At 53.6% G+C, this 12,604-nt stretch overlaps 28 non-coding genes across 28 annotated transcripts; 14 read left to right on the top strand and 14 right to left on the bottom strand.

The window, feature by feature from the left end:
* Positions 1–37: 37 nt before the first annotated feature.
* On the bottom strand, positions 38–110 carry TRNAT-CGU (transfer RNA threonine (anticodon CGU)). Its single transcript has one exon. It is a non-coding gene; the product is annotated as a tRNA-Thr (tRNA).
* A 411-nt stretch (positions 111–521) lies between these two features.
* On the top strand, positions 522–593 carry TRNAE-CUC (transfer RNA glutamic acid (anticodon CUC)). The gene has a single exon. It is a non-coding gene; the product is annotated as a tRNA-Glu (tRNA).
* A 334-nt stretch (positions 594–927) lies between these two features.
* On the bottom strand, positions 928–1,000 carry TRNAM-CAU (transfer RNA methionine (anticodon CAU)). Its single transcript has one exon. It is a non-coding gene; the product is annotated as a tRNA-Met (tRNA).
* Positions 1,001–1,456: 456 nt separating this feature from the next.
* On the top strand, positions 1,457–1,528 carry TRNAE-UUC (transfer RNA glutamic acid (anticodon UUC)). Its single transcript has one exon. It is a non-coding gene; the product is annotated as a tRNA-Glu (tRNA).
* Positions 1,529–1,871: 343 nt separating this feature from the next.
* TRNAT-CGU (transfer RNA threonine (anticodon CGU)) lies at positions 1,872–1,944 on the bottom strand. Its single transcript has one exon. It is a non-coding gene; the product is annotated as a tRNA-Thr (tRNA).
* A 411-nt stretch (positions 1,945–2,355) lies between these two features.
* Positions 2,356–2,427, top strand: TRNAE-CUC (transfer RNA glutamic acid (anticodon CUC)). Its single transcript has one exon. It is a non-coding gene; the product is annotated as a tRNA-Glu (tRNA).
* Positions 2,428–2,759: 332 nt separating this feature from the next.
* Positions 2,760–2,834, bottom strand: TRNAM-CAU (transfer RNA methionine (anticodon CAU)). The gene has a single exon. It is a non-coding gene; the product is annotated as a tRNA-Met (tRNA).
* Positions 2,835–3,290: 456 nt separating this feature from the next.
* Positions 3,291–3,362, top strand: TRNAE-UUC (transfer RNA glutamic acid (anticodon UUC)). Its single transcript has one exon. It is a non-coding gene; the product is annotated as a tRNA-Glu (tRNA).
* A 339-nt stretch (positions 3,363–3,701) lies between these two features.
* Positions 3,702–3,774, bottom strand: TRNAT-CGU (transfer RNA threonine (anticodon CGU)). Its single transcript has one exon. It is a non-coding gene; the product is annotated as a tRNA-Thr (tRNA).
* Positions 3,775–4,185: 411 nt separating this feature from the next.
* Positions 4,186–4,257, top strand: TRNAE-CUC (transfer RNA glutamic acid (anticodon CUC)). Its single transcript has one exon. It is a non-coding gene; the product is annotated as a tRNA-Glu (tRNA).
* A 334-nt stretch (positions 4,258–4,591) lies between these two features.
* TRNAM-CAU (transfer RNA methionine (anticodon CAU)) lies at positions 4,592–4,664 on the bottom strand. Its single transcript has one exon. It is a non-coding gene; the product is annotated as a tRNA-Met (tRNA).
* Positions 4,665–5,120: 456 nt separating this feature from the next.
* Positions 5,121–5,192, top strand: TRNAE-UUC (transfer RNA glutamic acid (anticodon UUC)). Its single transcript has one exon. It is a non-coding gene; the product is annotated as a tRNA-Glu (tRNA).
* Positions 5,193–5,535: 343 nt separating this feature from the next.
* On the bottom strand, positions 5,536–5,608 carry TRNAT-CGU (transfer RNA threonine (anticodon CGU)). The gene has a single exon. It is a non-coding gene; the product is annotated as a tRNA-Thr (tRNA).
* A 411-nt stretch (positions 5,609–6,019) lies between these two features.
* Positions 6,020–6,091, top strand: TRNAE-CUC (transfer RNA glutamic acid (anticodon CUC)). The gene has a single exon. It is a non-coding gene; the product is annotated as a tRNA-Glu (tRNA).
* A 334-nt stretch (positions 6,092–6,425) lies between these two features.
* Positions 6,426–6,498, bottom strand: TRNAM-CAU (transfer RNA methionine (anticodon CAU)). The gene has a single exon. It is a non-coding gene; the product is annotated as a tRNA-Met (tRNA).
* Positions 6,499–6,954: 456 nt separating this feature from the next.
* On the top strand, positions 6,955–7,026 carry TRNAE-UUC (transfer RNA glutamic acid (anticodon UUC)). Its single transcript has one exon. It is a non-coding gene; the product is annotated as a tRNA-Glu (tRNA).
* Positions 7,027–7,365: 339 nt separating this feature from the next.
* On the bottom strand, positions 7,366–7,438 carry TRNAT-CGU (transfer RNA threonine (anticodon CGU)). Its single transcript has one exon. It is a non-coding gene; the product is annotated as a tRNA-Thr (tRNA).
* Positions 7,439–7,849: 411 nt separating this feature from the next.
* Positions 7,850–7,921, top strand: TRNAE-CUC (transfer RNA glutamic acid (anticodon CUC)). Its single transcript has one exon. It is a non-coding gene; the product is annotated as a tRNA-Glu (tRNA).
* A 334-nt stretch (positions 7,922–8,255) lies between these two features.
* On the bottom strand, positions 8,256–8,328 carry TRNAM-CAU (transfer RNA methionine (anticodon CAU)). The gene has a single exon. It is a non-coding gene; the product is annotated as a tRNA-Met (tRNA).
* Positions 8,329–8,784: 456 nt separating this feature from the next.
* On the top strand, positions 8,785–8,856 carry TRNAE-UUC (transfer RNA glutamic acid (anticodon UUC)). Its single transcript has one exon. It is a non-coding gene; the product is annotated as a tRNA-Glu (tRNA).
* Positions 8,857–9,199: 343 nt separating this feature from the next.
* On the bottom strand, positions 9,200–9,272 carry TRNAT-CGU (transfer RNA threonine (anticodon CGU)). The gene has a single exon. It is a non-coding gene; the product is annotated as a tRNA-Thr (tRNA).
* A 411-nt stretch (positions 9,273–9,683) lies between these two features.
* TRNAE-CUC (transfer RNA glutamic acid (anticodon CUC)) lies at positions 9,684–9,755 on the top strand. Its single transcript has one exon. It is a non-coding gene; the product is annotated as a tRNA-Glu (tRNA).
* Positions 9,756–10,089: 334 nt separating this feature from the next.
* Positions 10,090–10,162, bottom strand: TRNAM-CAU (transfer RNA methionine (anticodon CAU)). Its single transcript has one exon. It is a non-coding gene; the product is annotated as a tRNA-Met (tRNA).
* Positions 10,163–10,618: 456 nt separating this feature from the next.
* TRNAE-UUC (transfer RNA glutamic acid (anticodon UUC)) lies at positions 10,619–10,690 on the top strand. The gene has a single exon. It is a non-coding gene; the product is annotated as a tRNA-Glu (tRNA).
* A 343-nt stretch (positions 10,691–11,033) lies between these two features.
* Positions 11,034–11,106, bottom strand: TRNAT-CGU (transfer RNA threonine (anticodon CGU)). Its single transcript has one exon. It is a non-coding gene; the product is annotated as a tRNA-Thr (tRNA).
* Positions 11,107–11,522: 416 nt separating this feature from the next.
* On the top strand, positions 11,523–11,594 carry TRNAE-CUC (transfer RNA glutamic acid (anticodon CUC)). Its single transcript has one exon. It is a non-coding gene; the product is annotated as a tRNA-Glu (tRNA).
* A 334-nt stretch (positions 11,595–11,928) lies between these two features.
* On the bottom strand, positions 11,929–12,001 carry TRNAM-CAU (transfer RNA methionine (anticodon CAU)). Its single transcript has one exon. It is a non-coding gene; the product is annotated as a tRNA-Met (tRNA).
* Positions 12,002–12,457: 456 nt separating this feature from the next.
* TRNAE-UUC (transfer RNA glutamic acid (anticodon UUC)) lies at positions 12,458–12,529 on the top strand. Its single transcript has one exon. It is a non-coding gene; the product is annotated as a tRNA-Glu (tRNA).
* The last annotated feature ends 75 nt before the right edge of the window (positions 12,530–12,604 follow it).

The raw sequence follows: 12,604 nt of genomic DNA, 5'->3' as shown, positions 1-12,604 counted from the left end.
TCGGGGCAAGAGGGATAGAAAAAGCTTGCGACAATTTTGCCCCGTGTCAGGATTGAACTCACGACCTTCAGATTACGAGACTGACACGCTACCTACTGCGCTAACGAGGCGACCGGAGGTGAACCTGCCAGCAGAACCCAGGGCATTGACTCCACCCCCGCTGAAAGATAGTTTATGGTCACCTGAATCAAACAGTGCATCCCCCTTGTGACTGGGTGCCTCCCTTGCCGAGATATGGCTGTTTTTGTCAAGATGGAAATGAGCTCTTTGGAGGAATGAGCTCCCTGGTCGCTCCAGGGAGCTCTTTTGCGTATCGACAAAAACAGCCATATCTGGGCAACGGAGGCACCTCTTCAGCAGGGAAAAACGCTGTTTGATTCAGGCGACCTTAACCTATCTGTCGGCGGGGCTGGGTTGATATGCCGGGATCTGGTGACAGGCTCGCTCTGAGCGTGACGTAAAAGTAGAGTACTCAAAGCCAGAAAACTTTTTCGATTACTAGCTCAGCCCCACCCCATGGTTCCCATATGGTCTAGCGGTTAGGATTCCTGGTTCTCACCCAGGCGGCCCGGGTTCGACTCCCGGTATGGGAATGAGCCTTTTTCTAGACTTACACCAATCCAGAAACCGCGTTGCAGCGTTAAAGTCTTTGGGTCGGACCTGCTGTCGGCGGGCGGCCGCAAACGCCAAAGACCGCTTTTAGCCCTTCCTTCCTTCGGCACAAGACCCCAGTATGGCTTCATAGCTCAAAACGTTCTCATCTCTCCCTTCCAACTCCAAGGTGTCCAGGGAAGGGACTCAAAGACCCCCTGTATCCCCTCTGTCAGCTTGGCTCCCCTTAGTGTTTCATCGGTAACGTTTGGGTCCGCAGTGGCGAAGGACTGTGGTTATCGGGGCAAGAGGGAGAGAAAAATCTCGTGACAAAAGTGCCGCGTGTGAGGATCGAACTCACGACCTTCAGATTATGAGACTGACGCGCTACCTACTGCGCTAACGAGGCAACCGGAAGCGAGACTGTCAGCAGAACCCAGAGCATCGACTCGGCGCCGCTGAAAGATAGGTTAGGGTCAACTGAGGGTCACCTGAATCAAACGGCGTTTCCCCGTTGTGACTGGGTGCCTCTCTTGCCGAGATATGGCTGTTTTTCTCAATATGGAAATGAGCTCTTTGGCGGAATGAGGGCGTTGCCGCTCAACACTTTGGAGCAACGGCACCGCCCTGGTCGCTCCAGGGAGCTCTTTTGCGTATAAGACAAAAACAGCCATATCTGGGCAACGGAGGCACCCCTTCAGCAGGAGAAAACGCTGTTTGACTCAGGCGACCCTAACCTATCTGTCGGCGGGGCTGGGTTGATATGCCGGGTTCTGGTGACAGGCTCCCTCTAAGCGTGACGTAAAAGTAGAGTACTCAAAGCCAGGAAACTTTTTCGATAACTAGCTCAGCCTCACACCACAGTTCCCATATGGTCTAGCGGTTAGGATTCCTGGTTTTCACCCAGGCGGCCCGGGTTCGACTCCCGGTATGGGAATGAGCTTTTTTCTAAACTTGCACCAATCCTGAAACCGCATTGCGGTGTTAAAGCATTTGGGTCGGAGATGCTGTCGGCGGGCGGCCACAAACGCCCAAGACCGCTTTTAGCTCTTCCTTCCTTCGGCACAACACCCCAGTTTGGCTTCATAGATCAAAACGTTCCCAAAGTTCCCATCTCTCCCTTCTAACTCCAAGGTGTCCAGGGAAGGGACTCAAAGACCTCCTGTATCCCCTCTGTCAGCTTGGCTCCCCTTACCGTTTCATCGTTAACGTTTGGGTCCGCAGTGGCGACGGACTGTGGCTTTCGGGGCAAGAGGGATAGAAAAAGCTTGCGACAATTTTGCCCCGTGTCAGGATTGAACTCACGACCTTCAGATTACGAGACAAACACGCTACCTACTGCGCTAACGAGGCGACCGGAGGTGAACCTGTCAGCAGAACCCAGGTCATTGACTCCACCCCCGCTGAAAGATAGTTTATGGTCACCTGAATCAAACAGTGCATCCCCCTTGTGACTGGGTGCCTCCCTTGCCGAGATATGGCTGTTTTTGTCAAGATGGAAATGAGCTCTTTGGAGGAATGAGCTCCCTGGTCGCTCCAGGGAGCTCTTTTGCGTATCGACAAAAACAGCCATATCTGGGCAACGGAGGCACCTCTTCAGCAGGGAAAAACGCTGTTTGATTCAGGCGACCTTAACCTATCTGTCGGCGGGGCTGGGTTGATATGCCGGGATCTGGTGACAGGCTCGCTCTGAGCGTGACGTAAAAGTAGAGTACTCAAAGCCAGAAAACTTTTTCGATTACTAGCTCAGCCCCACACCATGGTTCCCATATGGTCTAGCGGTTAGGATTCCTGGTTCTCACCCAGGCGGCCCGGGTTCGACTCCCGGTATGGGAATGAGCCTTTTTCTAGACTTACACCAATCCAGAAACCGCGTTGCAGCGTTAAAGTCTTTGGGTCGGACCTGCTGTCGGCGGGCGGCCGCAAACGCCAAAGACCGCTTTTAGCCCTTCCTTCCTTCGGCACAAGACCCCAGTATGGCTTCATAGCTCAAAACGTTCTCATCTTTCCCTTCCAACTCCAAGGTGTCCAGGGAAGGGACTCAAAGACCCCCTGTATCCCCTCTGTCAGCTTGGCTCCCCTTAGTGTTTCATCGGTAACGTTTGGGTCCGCAGTGGCGAAGGACTGTGGTTATCGGGGCAAGAGGGAGAGAAAAATCTCGTGACAAAAGGTCCCCGTGTGAGGATCGAACTCACGACCTTCAGATTATGAGACTGACGCGCTACCTACTGCGCTAACGAGGCAACCGGAAGCGAGTCTGTCAGCAGAACCCAGAGCATCGACTCGGCGCCGCTGAAAGATAGGTTAGGGTCAACTGAGGGTCACCTGAATCAAACGGCGTTTCCCCGTTGTGACTGGGTGCCTCTCTTGCCGAGATATGGCTGTTTTTCTCAATATGGAAATGAGCTCTTTGGCGGAATGAGGGCGTTGCCGCTCAACACTTTGGAGCAACGGCACCGCCCTGGTCGCTCCAGGGAGCTCTTTTGCGTATAAGACAAAAACAGCCATATCTGGGCAACGGAGGCACCCCTTCAGCAGGAGAAAACGCTGTTTGACTCAGGCGACCCTAACCTATCTGTCGGCGGGGCTGGGTTGATATGCCGGGTTCTGGTGACAGGCTCCCTCTAAGCGTGACGTAAAAGTAGAGTACTCAAAGCCAGGAAACTTTTTCGATAACTAGCTCAGCCTCACACCACAGTTCCCATATGGTCTAGCGGTTAGGATTCCTGGTTTTCACCCAGGCGGCCCGGGTTCGACTCCCGGTATGGGAATGAGCTTTTTTCTAAACTTGCACCAATCCTGAAACCGCATTGCGGCGTTAAAGCATTTGGGTCGGAGATGCTGTCGGCGGGCGGCCACAAACGCCCAAGACCGCTTTTAGCTCTTCCTTCGGCACAACACCCCAGTTTGGCTTCATAGATCAAAACGTTGCCAAAGTTCCCATCTCTCCCTTCTAACTCCAAGGTGTCCAGGGAAGGGACTCAAAGACCTCCTGTATCCCCTCTGTCAGCTTGGCTCCCCTTACCGTTTCATCGTTAACGTTTGGGTCCGCAGTGGCGACGGACTGTGGCTTTCGGGGCAAGAGGGATAGAAAAAGCTTGCGACAATTTTGCCCCGTGTCAGGATTGAACTCACGACCTTCAGATTACGAGACTGACACGCTACCTACTGCGCTAACGAGGCGACCGGAGGTGAACCTGCCAGCAGAACCCAGGGCATTGACTCCACCCCCGCTGAAAGATAGTTTATGGTCACCTGAATCAAACAGTGCATCCCCCTTGTGACTGGGTGCCTCCCTTGCCGAGATATGGCTGTTTTTGTCAAGATGGAAATGAGCTCTTTGGAGGAATGAGCTCCCTGGTCGCTCCAGGGAGCTCTTTTGCGTATCGACAAAAACAGCCATATCTGGGCAACGGAGGCACCTCTTCAGCAGGGAAAAACGCTGTTTGATTCAGGCGACCTTAACCTATCTGTCGGCGGGGCTGGGTTGATATGCCGGGATCTGGTGACAGGCTCGCTCTGAGCGTGACGTAAAAGTAGAGTACTCAAAGCCAGAAAACTTTTTCGATTACTAGCTCAGCCCCACCCCATGGTTCCCATATGGTCTAGCGGTTAGGATTCCTGGTTCTCACCCAGGCGGCCCGGGTTCGACTCCCGGTATGGGAATGAGCCTTTTTCTAGACTTACACCAATCCAGAAACCGCGTTGCAGCGTTAAAGTCTTTGGGTCGGACCTGCTGTCGGCGGGCGGCCGCAAACGCCAAAGACCGCTTTTAGCCCTTCCTTCCTTCGGCACAAGACCCCAGTATGGCTTCATAGCTCAAAACGTTCTCATCTTTCCCTTCCAACTCCAAGGTGTCCAGGGAAGGGACTCAAAGACCCCCTGTATCCCCTCTGTCAGCTTGGCTCCCCTTAGTGTTTCATCGGTAACGTTTGGGTCCGCAGTGGCGAAGGACTGTGGTTATCGGGGCAAGAGGGAGAGAAAAATCTCGTGACAAAAGTGCCCCGTGTGAGGATCGAACTCACGACCTTCAGATTATGAGACTGACGCGCTACCTACTGCGCTAACGAGGCAACCGGAAGCGAGTCTGTCAGCAGAACCCAGAGCATCGACTCGGCGCCGCTGAAAGATAGGTTAGGGTCAACTGAGGGTCACCTGAATCAAACGGCGTTTCCCCGTTGTGACTGGGTGCCTCTCTTGCCGAGATATGGCTGTTTTTCTCAATATGGAAATGAGCTCTTTGGCGGAATGAGGGCGTTGCCGCTCAACACTTTGGAGCAACAGCACCGCCCTGGTCGCTCCAGGGAGCTCTTTTGCGTATAAGACAAAAACAGCCATATCTGGGCAATGGAGGCACCCCTTCAGCAGGAGAAAACGCTGTTTGACTCAGGCGACCCTAACCTATCTGTCGGCGGGGCTGGGTTGATATGCCGGGTTATGGTGACAGGCTCCCTCTAAGCGTGACGTAAAAGTAGAGTACTCAAAGCCAGGAAACTTTTTCGATAACTAGCTCAGCCTCACACCACAGTTCCCATATGGTCTAGCGGTTAGGATTCCTGGTTTTCACCCAGGCGGCCTGGGTTCGACTCCCGGTATGGGAATGAGCTTTTTTCTAAACTTGCACCAATCCTGAAACCGCATTGCGGCGTTAAAGCACTTGGGTCGGAGATGCTGTCGGCGGGCGGCCACAAACGCCCAAGACCGCTTTTAGCTCTTCCTTCCTTCGGCACAACACCCCAGTTTGGCTTCATAGATCAAAACGTTCCCAAAGTTCCCATCTCTCCCTTCTAACTCCAAGGTGTCCAGGGAAGGGACTCAAAGACCTCCTGTATCCCCTCTGTCAGCTTGGCTCCCCTTACCGTTTCATCGTTAACGTTTGGGTCCGCAGTGGCGACGGACTGTGGCTTTCGGGGCAAGAGGGATAGAAAAAGCTTGCGACAATTTTGCCCCGTGTGAGGATTGAACTCACGACCTTCAGATTACGAGTCTGACACGCTACCTACTGCGCTAACGAGGCGACCGGAGGTGAACCTGTCAGTAGAACCCAGGGCATTGACTCCACCACCGCTGAAAGATAGGTTATGGTCACCTGAATCAAACAGTGCATCCCCCTTGTGACTGGGTGCCTCCCTTGCCGAGATATGGCTGTTTTTGTCAAGATGGAAATGAGCTCTTTGGAGGAATGAGCTCCCTGGTCGCTCCAGGGAGCTCTTTTGCGTATCGACAAAAACAGCCATATCTGGGCAACGGAGGCACCTCTTCAGCAGGGAAAAACGCTGTTTGATTCAGGCGACCTTAACCTATCTGTCGGCGGGGCTGGGTTGATATGCCGGGATCTGGTGACAGGCTCGCTCTGAGCGTGACGTAAAAGTAGAGTACTCAAAGCCAGAAAACTTTTTCGATTACTAGCTCAGCCCCACCCCATGGTTCCCATATGGTCTAGCGGTTAGGATTCCTGGTTCTCACCCAGGCGGCCCGGGTTCGACTCCCGGTATGGGAATGAGCCTTTTTCTAGACTTACACCAATCCAGAAACCGCGTTGCAGCGTTAAAGTCTTTGGGTCGGACCTGCTGTCGGCGGGCGGCCGCAAACGCCAAAGACCGCTTTTAGCCCTTCCTTCCTTCGGCACAAGACCCCAGTATGGCTTCATAGCTCAAAACGTTCTCATCTCTCCCTTCCAACTCCAAGGTGTCCAGGGAAGGGACTCAAAGACCCCCTGTATCCCCTCTGTCAGCTTGGCTCCCCTTAGTGTTTCATCGGTAACGTTTGGGTCCGCAGTGGCGAAGGACTGTGGTTATCGGGGCAAGAGGGAGAGAAAAATCTCGTGACAAAAGTGCCGCGTGTGAGGATCGAACTCACGACCTTCAGATTATGAGACTGACGCGCTACCTACTGCGCTAACGAGGCAACCGGAAGCGAGACTGTCAGCAGAACCCAGAGCATCGACTCGGCGCCGCTGAAAGATAGGTTAGGGTCAACTGAGGGTCACCTGAATCAAACGGCGTTTCCCCGTTGTGACTGGGTGCCTCTCTTGCCGAGATATGGCTGTTTTTCTCAATATGGAAATGAGCTCTTTGGCGGAATGAGGGCGTTGCCGCTCAACACTTTGGAGCAACGGCACCGCCCTGGTCGCTCCAGGGAGCTCTTTTGCGTATAAGACAAAAACAGCCATATCTGGGCAACGGAGGCACCCCTTCAGCAGGAGAAAACGCTGTTTGACTCAGGCGACCCTAACCTATCTGTCGGCGGGGCTGGGTTGATATGCCGGGTTCTGGTGACAGGCTCCCTCTAAGCGTGACGTAAAAGTAGAGTACTCAAAGCCAGGAAACTTTTTCGATAACTAGCTCAGCCTCACACCACAGTTCCCATATGGTCTAGCGGTTAGGATTCCTGGTTTTCACCCAGGCGGCCCGGGTTCGACTCCCGGTATGGGAATGAGCTTTTTTCTAAACTTGCACCAATCCTGAAACCGCATTGCGGCGTTAAAGCATTTGGGTCGGAGATGCTGTCGGCGGGCGGCCACAAACGCCCAAGACCGCTTTTAGCTCTTCCTTCGGCACAACACCCCAGTTTGGCTTCATAGATCAAAACGTTGCCAAAGTTCCCATCTCTCCCTTCTAACTCCAAGGTGTCCAGGGAAGGGACTCAAAGACCTCCTGTATCCCCTCTGTCAGCTTGGCTCCCCTTACCGTTTCATCGTTAACGTTTGGGTCCGCAGTGGCGACGGACTGTGGCTTTCGGGGCAAGAGGGATAGAAAAAGCTTGCGACAATTTTGCCCCGTGTCAGGATTGAACTCACGACCTTCAGATTACGAGACTGACACGCTACCTACTGCGCTAACGAGGCGACCGGAGGTGAACCTGTCAGCAGAACCCAGGGCATTGACTCCACCCCCGCTGAAAGATAGTTTATGGTCACCTGAATCAAACAGTGCATCCCCCTTGTGACTGGGTGCCTCCCTTGCCGAGATATGGCTGTTTTTGTCAAGATGGAAATGAGCTCTTTGGAGGAATGAGCTCCCTGGTCGCTCCAGGGAGCTCTTTTGCGTATCGACAAAAACAGCCATATCTGGGCAACGGAGGCACCTCTTCAGCAGGGAAAAACGCTGTTTGATTCAGGCGACCTTAACCTATCTGTCGGCGGGGCTGGGTTGATATGCCGGGATCTGGTGACAGGCTCGCTCTGAGCGTGACGTAAAAGTAGAGTACTCAAAGCCAGAAAACTTTTTTGATTACTAGCTAAGCCCCACACCATGGTTCCCATATGGTCTAGCGGTTAGGATTCCTGGTTCTCACCCAGGCGGCCCGGGTTCGACTCCCGGTATGGAAATGAGCCTTTTTCTAGACTTACACCAATCCAGAAACCGCGTTGCAGCGTTAAAGTCTTTGGGTCGGACCTGCTGTCGGCGGGCGGCCGCAAACGCCAAAGAGCGCTTTTAGCCCTTCCTTCCTTCGGCACAAGACCCCAGTATGGCTTCATAGCTCAAAACGTTCTCATCTCTCCCTTCCAACTCCAAGGTGTCCAGGGAAGGGACTCAAAGACCCCCTGTATCCCCTCTGTCAGCTTGGCTCCCCTTAGTGTTTCATCGGTAACGTTTGGGTCCGCAGTGGCGAAGGACTGTGGTTATCGGGGCAAGAGGGAGAGAAAAATCTCGTGACAAAAGTGCCCCGTGTGAGGATCGAACTCACGACCTTCAGATTATGAGACTGACGCGCTACCTACAGCGCTAACGAGGCAACCGGAAGCGAGTCTGTCAGCAGAACCCAGAGCATCGACTCGGCGCCGCTGAAAGATAGGTTAGGGTCAACTGAGGGTCACCTGAATCAAACGGCGTTTCCCCGTTGTGACTGGGTGCCTCTCTTGCCGAGATATGGCTGTTTTTCTCAATATGGAAATGAGCTCTTTGGCGGAATGAGGGCGTTGCCGCTCAACACTTTGGAGCAACAGCACCGCCCTGGTCGCTCCAGGGAGCTCTTTTGCGTATAAGACAAAAACAGCCATATCTGGGCAACGGAGGCACCCCTTCAGCAGGAGAAAACGCTGTTTGACTCAGGCGACCCTAACCTATCTGTCGGCGGGGCTGGGTTGATATGCCGGGTTCTGGTGACAGGCTCCCTCTAAGCGTGACGTAAAAGTAGAGTACTCAAAGCCAGGAAACTTTTTCGATAACTAGCTCAGCCTCACACCACAGTTCCCATATGGTCTAGTGGTTAGGATTCCTGGTTTTCACCCAGGCGGCCTGGGTTCGACTCCCGGTATGGGAATGAGCTTTTTTCTAAACTTGCACCAATCCTGAAACCGCATTGCGGCGTTAAAGCACTTGGGTCGGAGATGCTGTCGGCGGGTGGCCACAAACGCCCAAGACCGCTTTTAGCTCTTCCTTCCTTCGGCACAACACCCCAGTTTGGCTTCATAGATCAAAACGTTCCCAAAGTTCCCATCTCTCCCTTCTAACTCCAAGGTGTCCAGGGAAGGGACTCAAAGACCTCCTGTATCCCCTCTGTCAGCTTGGCTCCCCTTACCGTTTCATCGTTAACGTTTGGGTCCGCAGTGGCGACGGACTGTGGCTTTCGGGGCAAGAGGGATAGAAAAAGCTTGCGACAATTTTGCCCCGTGTCAGGATTGAACTCACGACCTTCAGATTACGAGACTGACACGCTACCTACTGCGCTAACGAGGCGACCGGAGGTGAACCTGTCAGCAGAACCCAGGGCATTGACTCCACCACCGCTGAAAGATAGGTTATGGTCACCTGAATCAAACAGTGCATCCCCCTTGTGACTGGGTGCCTCCCTTGCCGAGATATGGCTGTTTTTGTCAAGATGGAAATGAGCTCTTTGGAGGAATGAGCTCCCTGGTCGCTCCAGGGAGCTCTTTTGCGTATCGACAAAAACAGCCATATCTGGGCAACGGAGGCACCTCTTCAGCAGGGAAAAACGCTGTTTGATTCAGGCGACCTTAACCTATCTGTCGGCGGGGCTGGGTTGATATGCCGGGATCTGGTGACAGGCTCGCTCTGAGCGTGACGTAAAAGTAGAGTACTCAAAGCCAGAAAACTTTTTCGATTACTAGCTCAGCCCCACCCCATGGTTCCCATATGGTCTAGCGGTTAGGAGTCCTGGTTCTCACCCAGGCGGCCCGGGTTCGACTCCCGGTATGGGAATGAGCCTTTTTCTAGACTTACACCAATCCAGAAACCGCGTTGCAGCGTTAAAGTCTTTGGGTCGGACCTGCTGTCGGCGGGCGGCCGCAAACGCCAAAGACCGCTTTTAGCCCTTCCTTCCTTCGGCACAAGACCCCAGTATGGCTTCATAGCTCAAAACGTTCTCATCTCTCCCTTCCAACTCCAAGGTGTCCAGGGAAGGGACTCAAAGACCCCCTGTATCCCCTCTGTCAGCTTGGCTCCCCTTAGTGTTTCATCGGTAACGTTTGGGTCCGCAGTGGCGAAGGACTGTGGTTATCGGGGCAAGAGGGAGAGAAAAATCTCGTGACAAAAGTGCCGCGTGTGAGGATCGAACTCACGACCTTCAGATTATGAGACTGACGCGCTACCTACTGCGCTAACGAGGCAACCGGAAGCGAGACTGTCAGCAGAACCCAGAGCATCGACTCGGCGCCGCTGAAAGATAGGTTAGGGTCAACTGAGGGTCACCTGAATCAAACGGCGTTTCCCCGTTGTGACTGGGTGCCTCTCTTGCCGAGATATGGCTGTTTTTCTCAATATGGAAATGAGCTCTTTGGCGGAATGAGGGCGTTGCCGCTCAACACTTTGGAGCAACGGCACCGCCCTGGTCGCTCCAGGGAGCTCTTTTGCGTATAAGACAAAAACAGCCATATCTGGGCAACGGAGGCACCCCTTCAGCAGGAGAAAACGCTGTTTGACTCAGGCGACCCTAACCTATCTGTCGGCGGGGCTGGGTTGATATGCCGGGTTATGGTGACAGGCTCCCTCTAAGCGTGATGTAAAAGTAGAGTACTCAAAGCCAGGAAACTTTTTCGATAACTAGCTCAGCCTCACACCACAGTTCCCATATGGTCTAGCGGTTAGGATTCCTGGTTTTCACCCAGGCGGCCCGGGTTCGACTCCCGGTATGGGAATGAGCTTTTTTCTAAACTTGCACCAATCCTGAAACCGCATTGCGGCGTTAAAGCATTTGGGTCGGAGATGCTGTCGGAGGGCGGCCACAAACGCCCAAGACCGCTTTTAGCTCTTCCTTCCTTCGGCACAACACCCCAGTTTGGCTTCATAGATCAAAACGTTCCCAAAGTTCCCATCTCTCCCTTCTAACTCCAAGGTGTCCAGGGAAGGGACTCAAAGACCTCCTGTATCCCCTCTGTCAGCTTGGCTCCCCTTACCGTTTCATCGTTAACGTTTGGGTCCGCAGTGGCGACGGACTGTGGCTTTCGGGGCAAGAGGGATAGAAAAAGCTTGCGACAATTTTGCCCCGTGTCAGGATTGAACTCACGACCTTCAGATTACGAGACTGACACGCTACCTACTGCGCTAACGAGGCGACCGGAGGTGAACCTGTCAGCAGAACCCAGGGCATTGACTCCACCCCCGCTGAAAGATAGGTTATGGTCACCTGAATCAAACAGTGCATCCCCCTTGTGACTGGGTGCCTCCCTTGCCGAGATATGGCTGTTTTTGTCAAGATGGAAATGAGCTCTTTGGAGGAATGAGCTCCCTGGTCGCTCCAGGGAGCTCTTTTGCGTATCGACAAAAACAGCCATATCTGGGCAACGGAGGCACCTCTTCAGCAGGGAAAAACGCTGTTTGATTCAGGCGACCTTAACCTATCTGTCGGCGGGGCTGGGTTGATATGCCGGGATCTGGTGACAGGCTCGCTCTGAGCGTGACGTAAAAGTAGAGTACTCAAAGCCAGAAAACTTTTTCGATTACTAGCTCAGCCCCACCCCACCCCATGGTTCCCATATGGTCTAGCGGTTAGGATTCCTGGTTCTCACCCAGGCGGCCCGGGTTCGACTCCCGGTATGGGAATGAGCCTTTTTCTAGACTTACACCAATCCAGAAACCGCGTTGCAGCGTTAAAGTCTTTGGGTCGGACCTGCTGTCGGCGGGCGGCCGCAAACGCCAAAGACCGCTTTTAGCCCTTCCTTCCTTCGGCACAAGACCCCAGTATGGCTTCATAGCTCAAAACGTTCTCATCTCTCCCTTCCAACTCCAAGGTGTCCAGGGAAGGGACTCAAAGACCCCCTGTATCCCCTCTGTCAGCTTGGCTCCCCTTAGTGTTTCATCGGTAACGTTTGGGTCCGCAGTGGCGAAGGACTGTGGTTATCGGGGCAAGAGGGAGAGAAAAATCTCGTGACAAAAGTGCCGCGTGTGAGGATCGAACTCACGACCTTCAGATTATGAGACTGACGCGCTACCTACTGCGCTAACGAGGCAACCGGAAGCGAGACTGTCAGCAGAACCCAGAGCATCGACTCGGCGCCGCTGAAAGATAGGTTAGGGTCAACTGAGGGTCACCTGAATCAAACGGCGTTTCCCCGTTGTGACTGGGTGCCTCTCTTGCCGAGATATGGCTGTTTTTCTCAATATGGAAATGAGCTCTTTGGCGGAATGAGGGCGTTGCCGCTCAACACTTTGGAGCAACGGCACCGCCCTGGTCGCTCCAGGGAGCTCTTTTGCGTATAAGACAAAAACAGCCATATCTGGGCAACGGAGGCACCCCTTCAGCAGGAGAAAACGCTGTTTGACTCAGGCGACCCTAACCTATCTGTCGGCGGGGCTGGGTTGATATGCCGGGTTCTGGTGACAGGCTCCCTCTAAGCGTGACGTAAAAGTAGAGTACTCAAAGCCAGGAAACTTTTTCGATAACTAGCTCAGCCTCACACCACAGTTCCCATATGGTCTAGCGGTTAGGATTCCTGGTTTTCACCCAGGCGGCCCGGGTTCGACTCCCGGTATGGGAATGAGCTTTTTTCTAAACTTGCACCAATCCTGAAACCGCATTGCGGCGTTAAAGCATTTGGGTCGGAGATGCTGTC

This window comes from Leptodactylus fuscus, chromosome 5 (assembly GCF_031893055.1).
Source record: "Leptodactylus fuscus isolate aLepFus1 chromosome 5, aLepFus1.hap2, whole genome shotgun sequence".
Classification (NCBI taxonomy): domain Eukaryota; kingdom Metazoa; phylum Chordata; class Amphibia; order Anura; family Leptodactylidae; genus Leptodactylus; species Leptodactylus fuscus.
The sequence above is the reverse complement of the archived record's forward strand: the minus strand, read 5'-3'. Positions and strand labels throughout refer to the sequence as shown.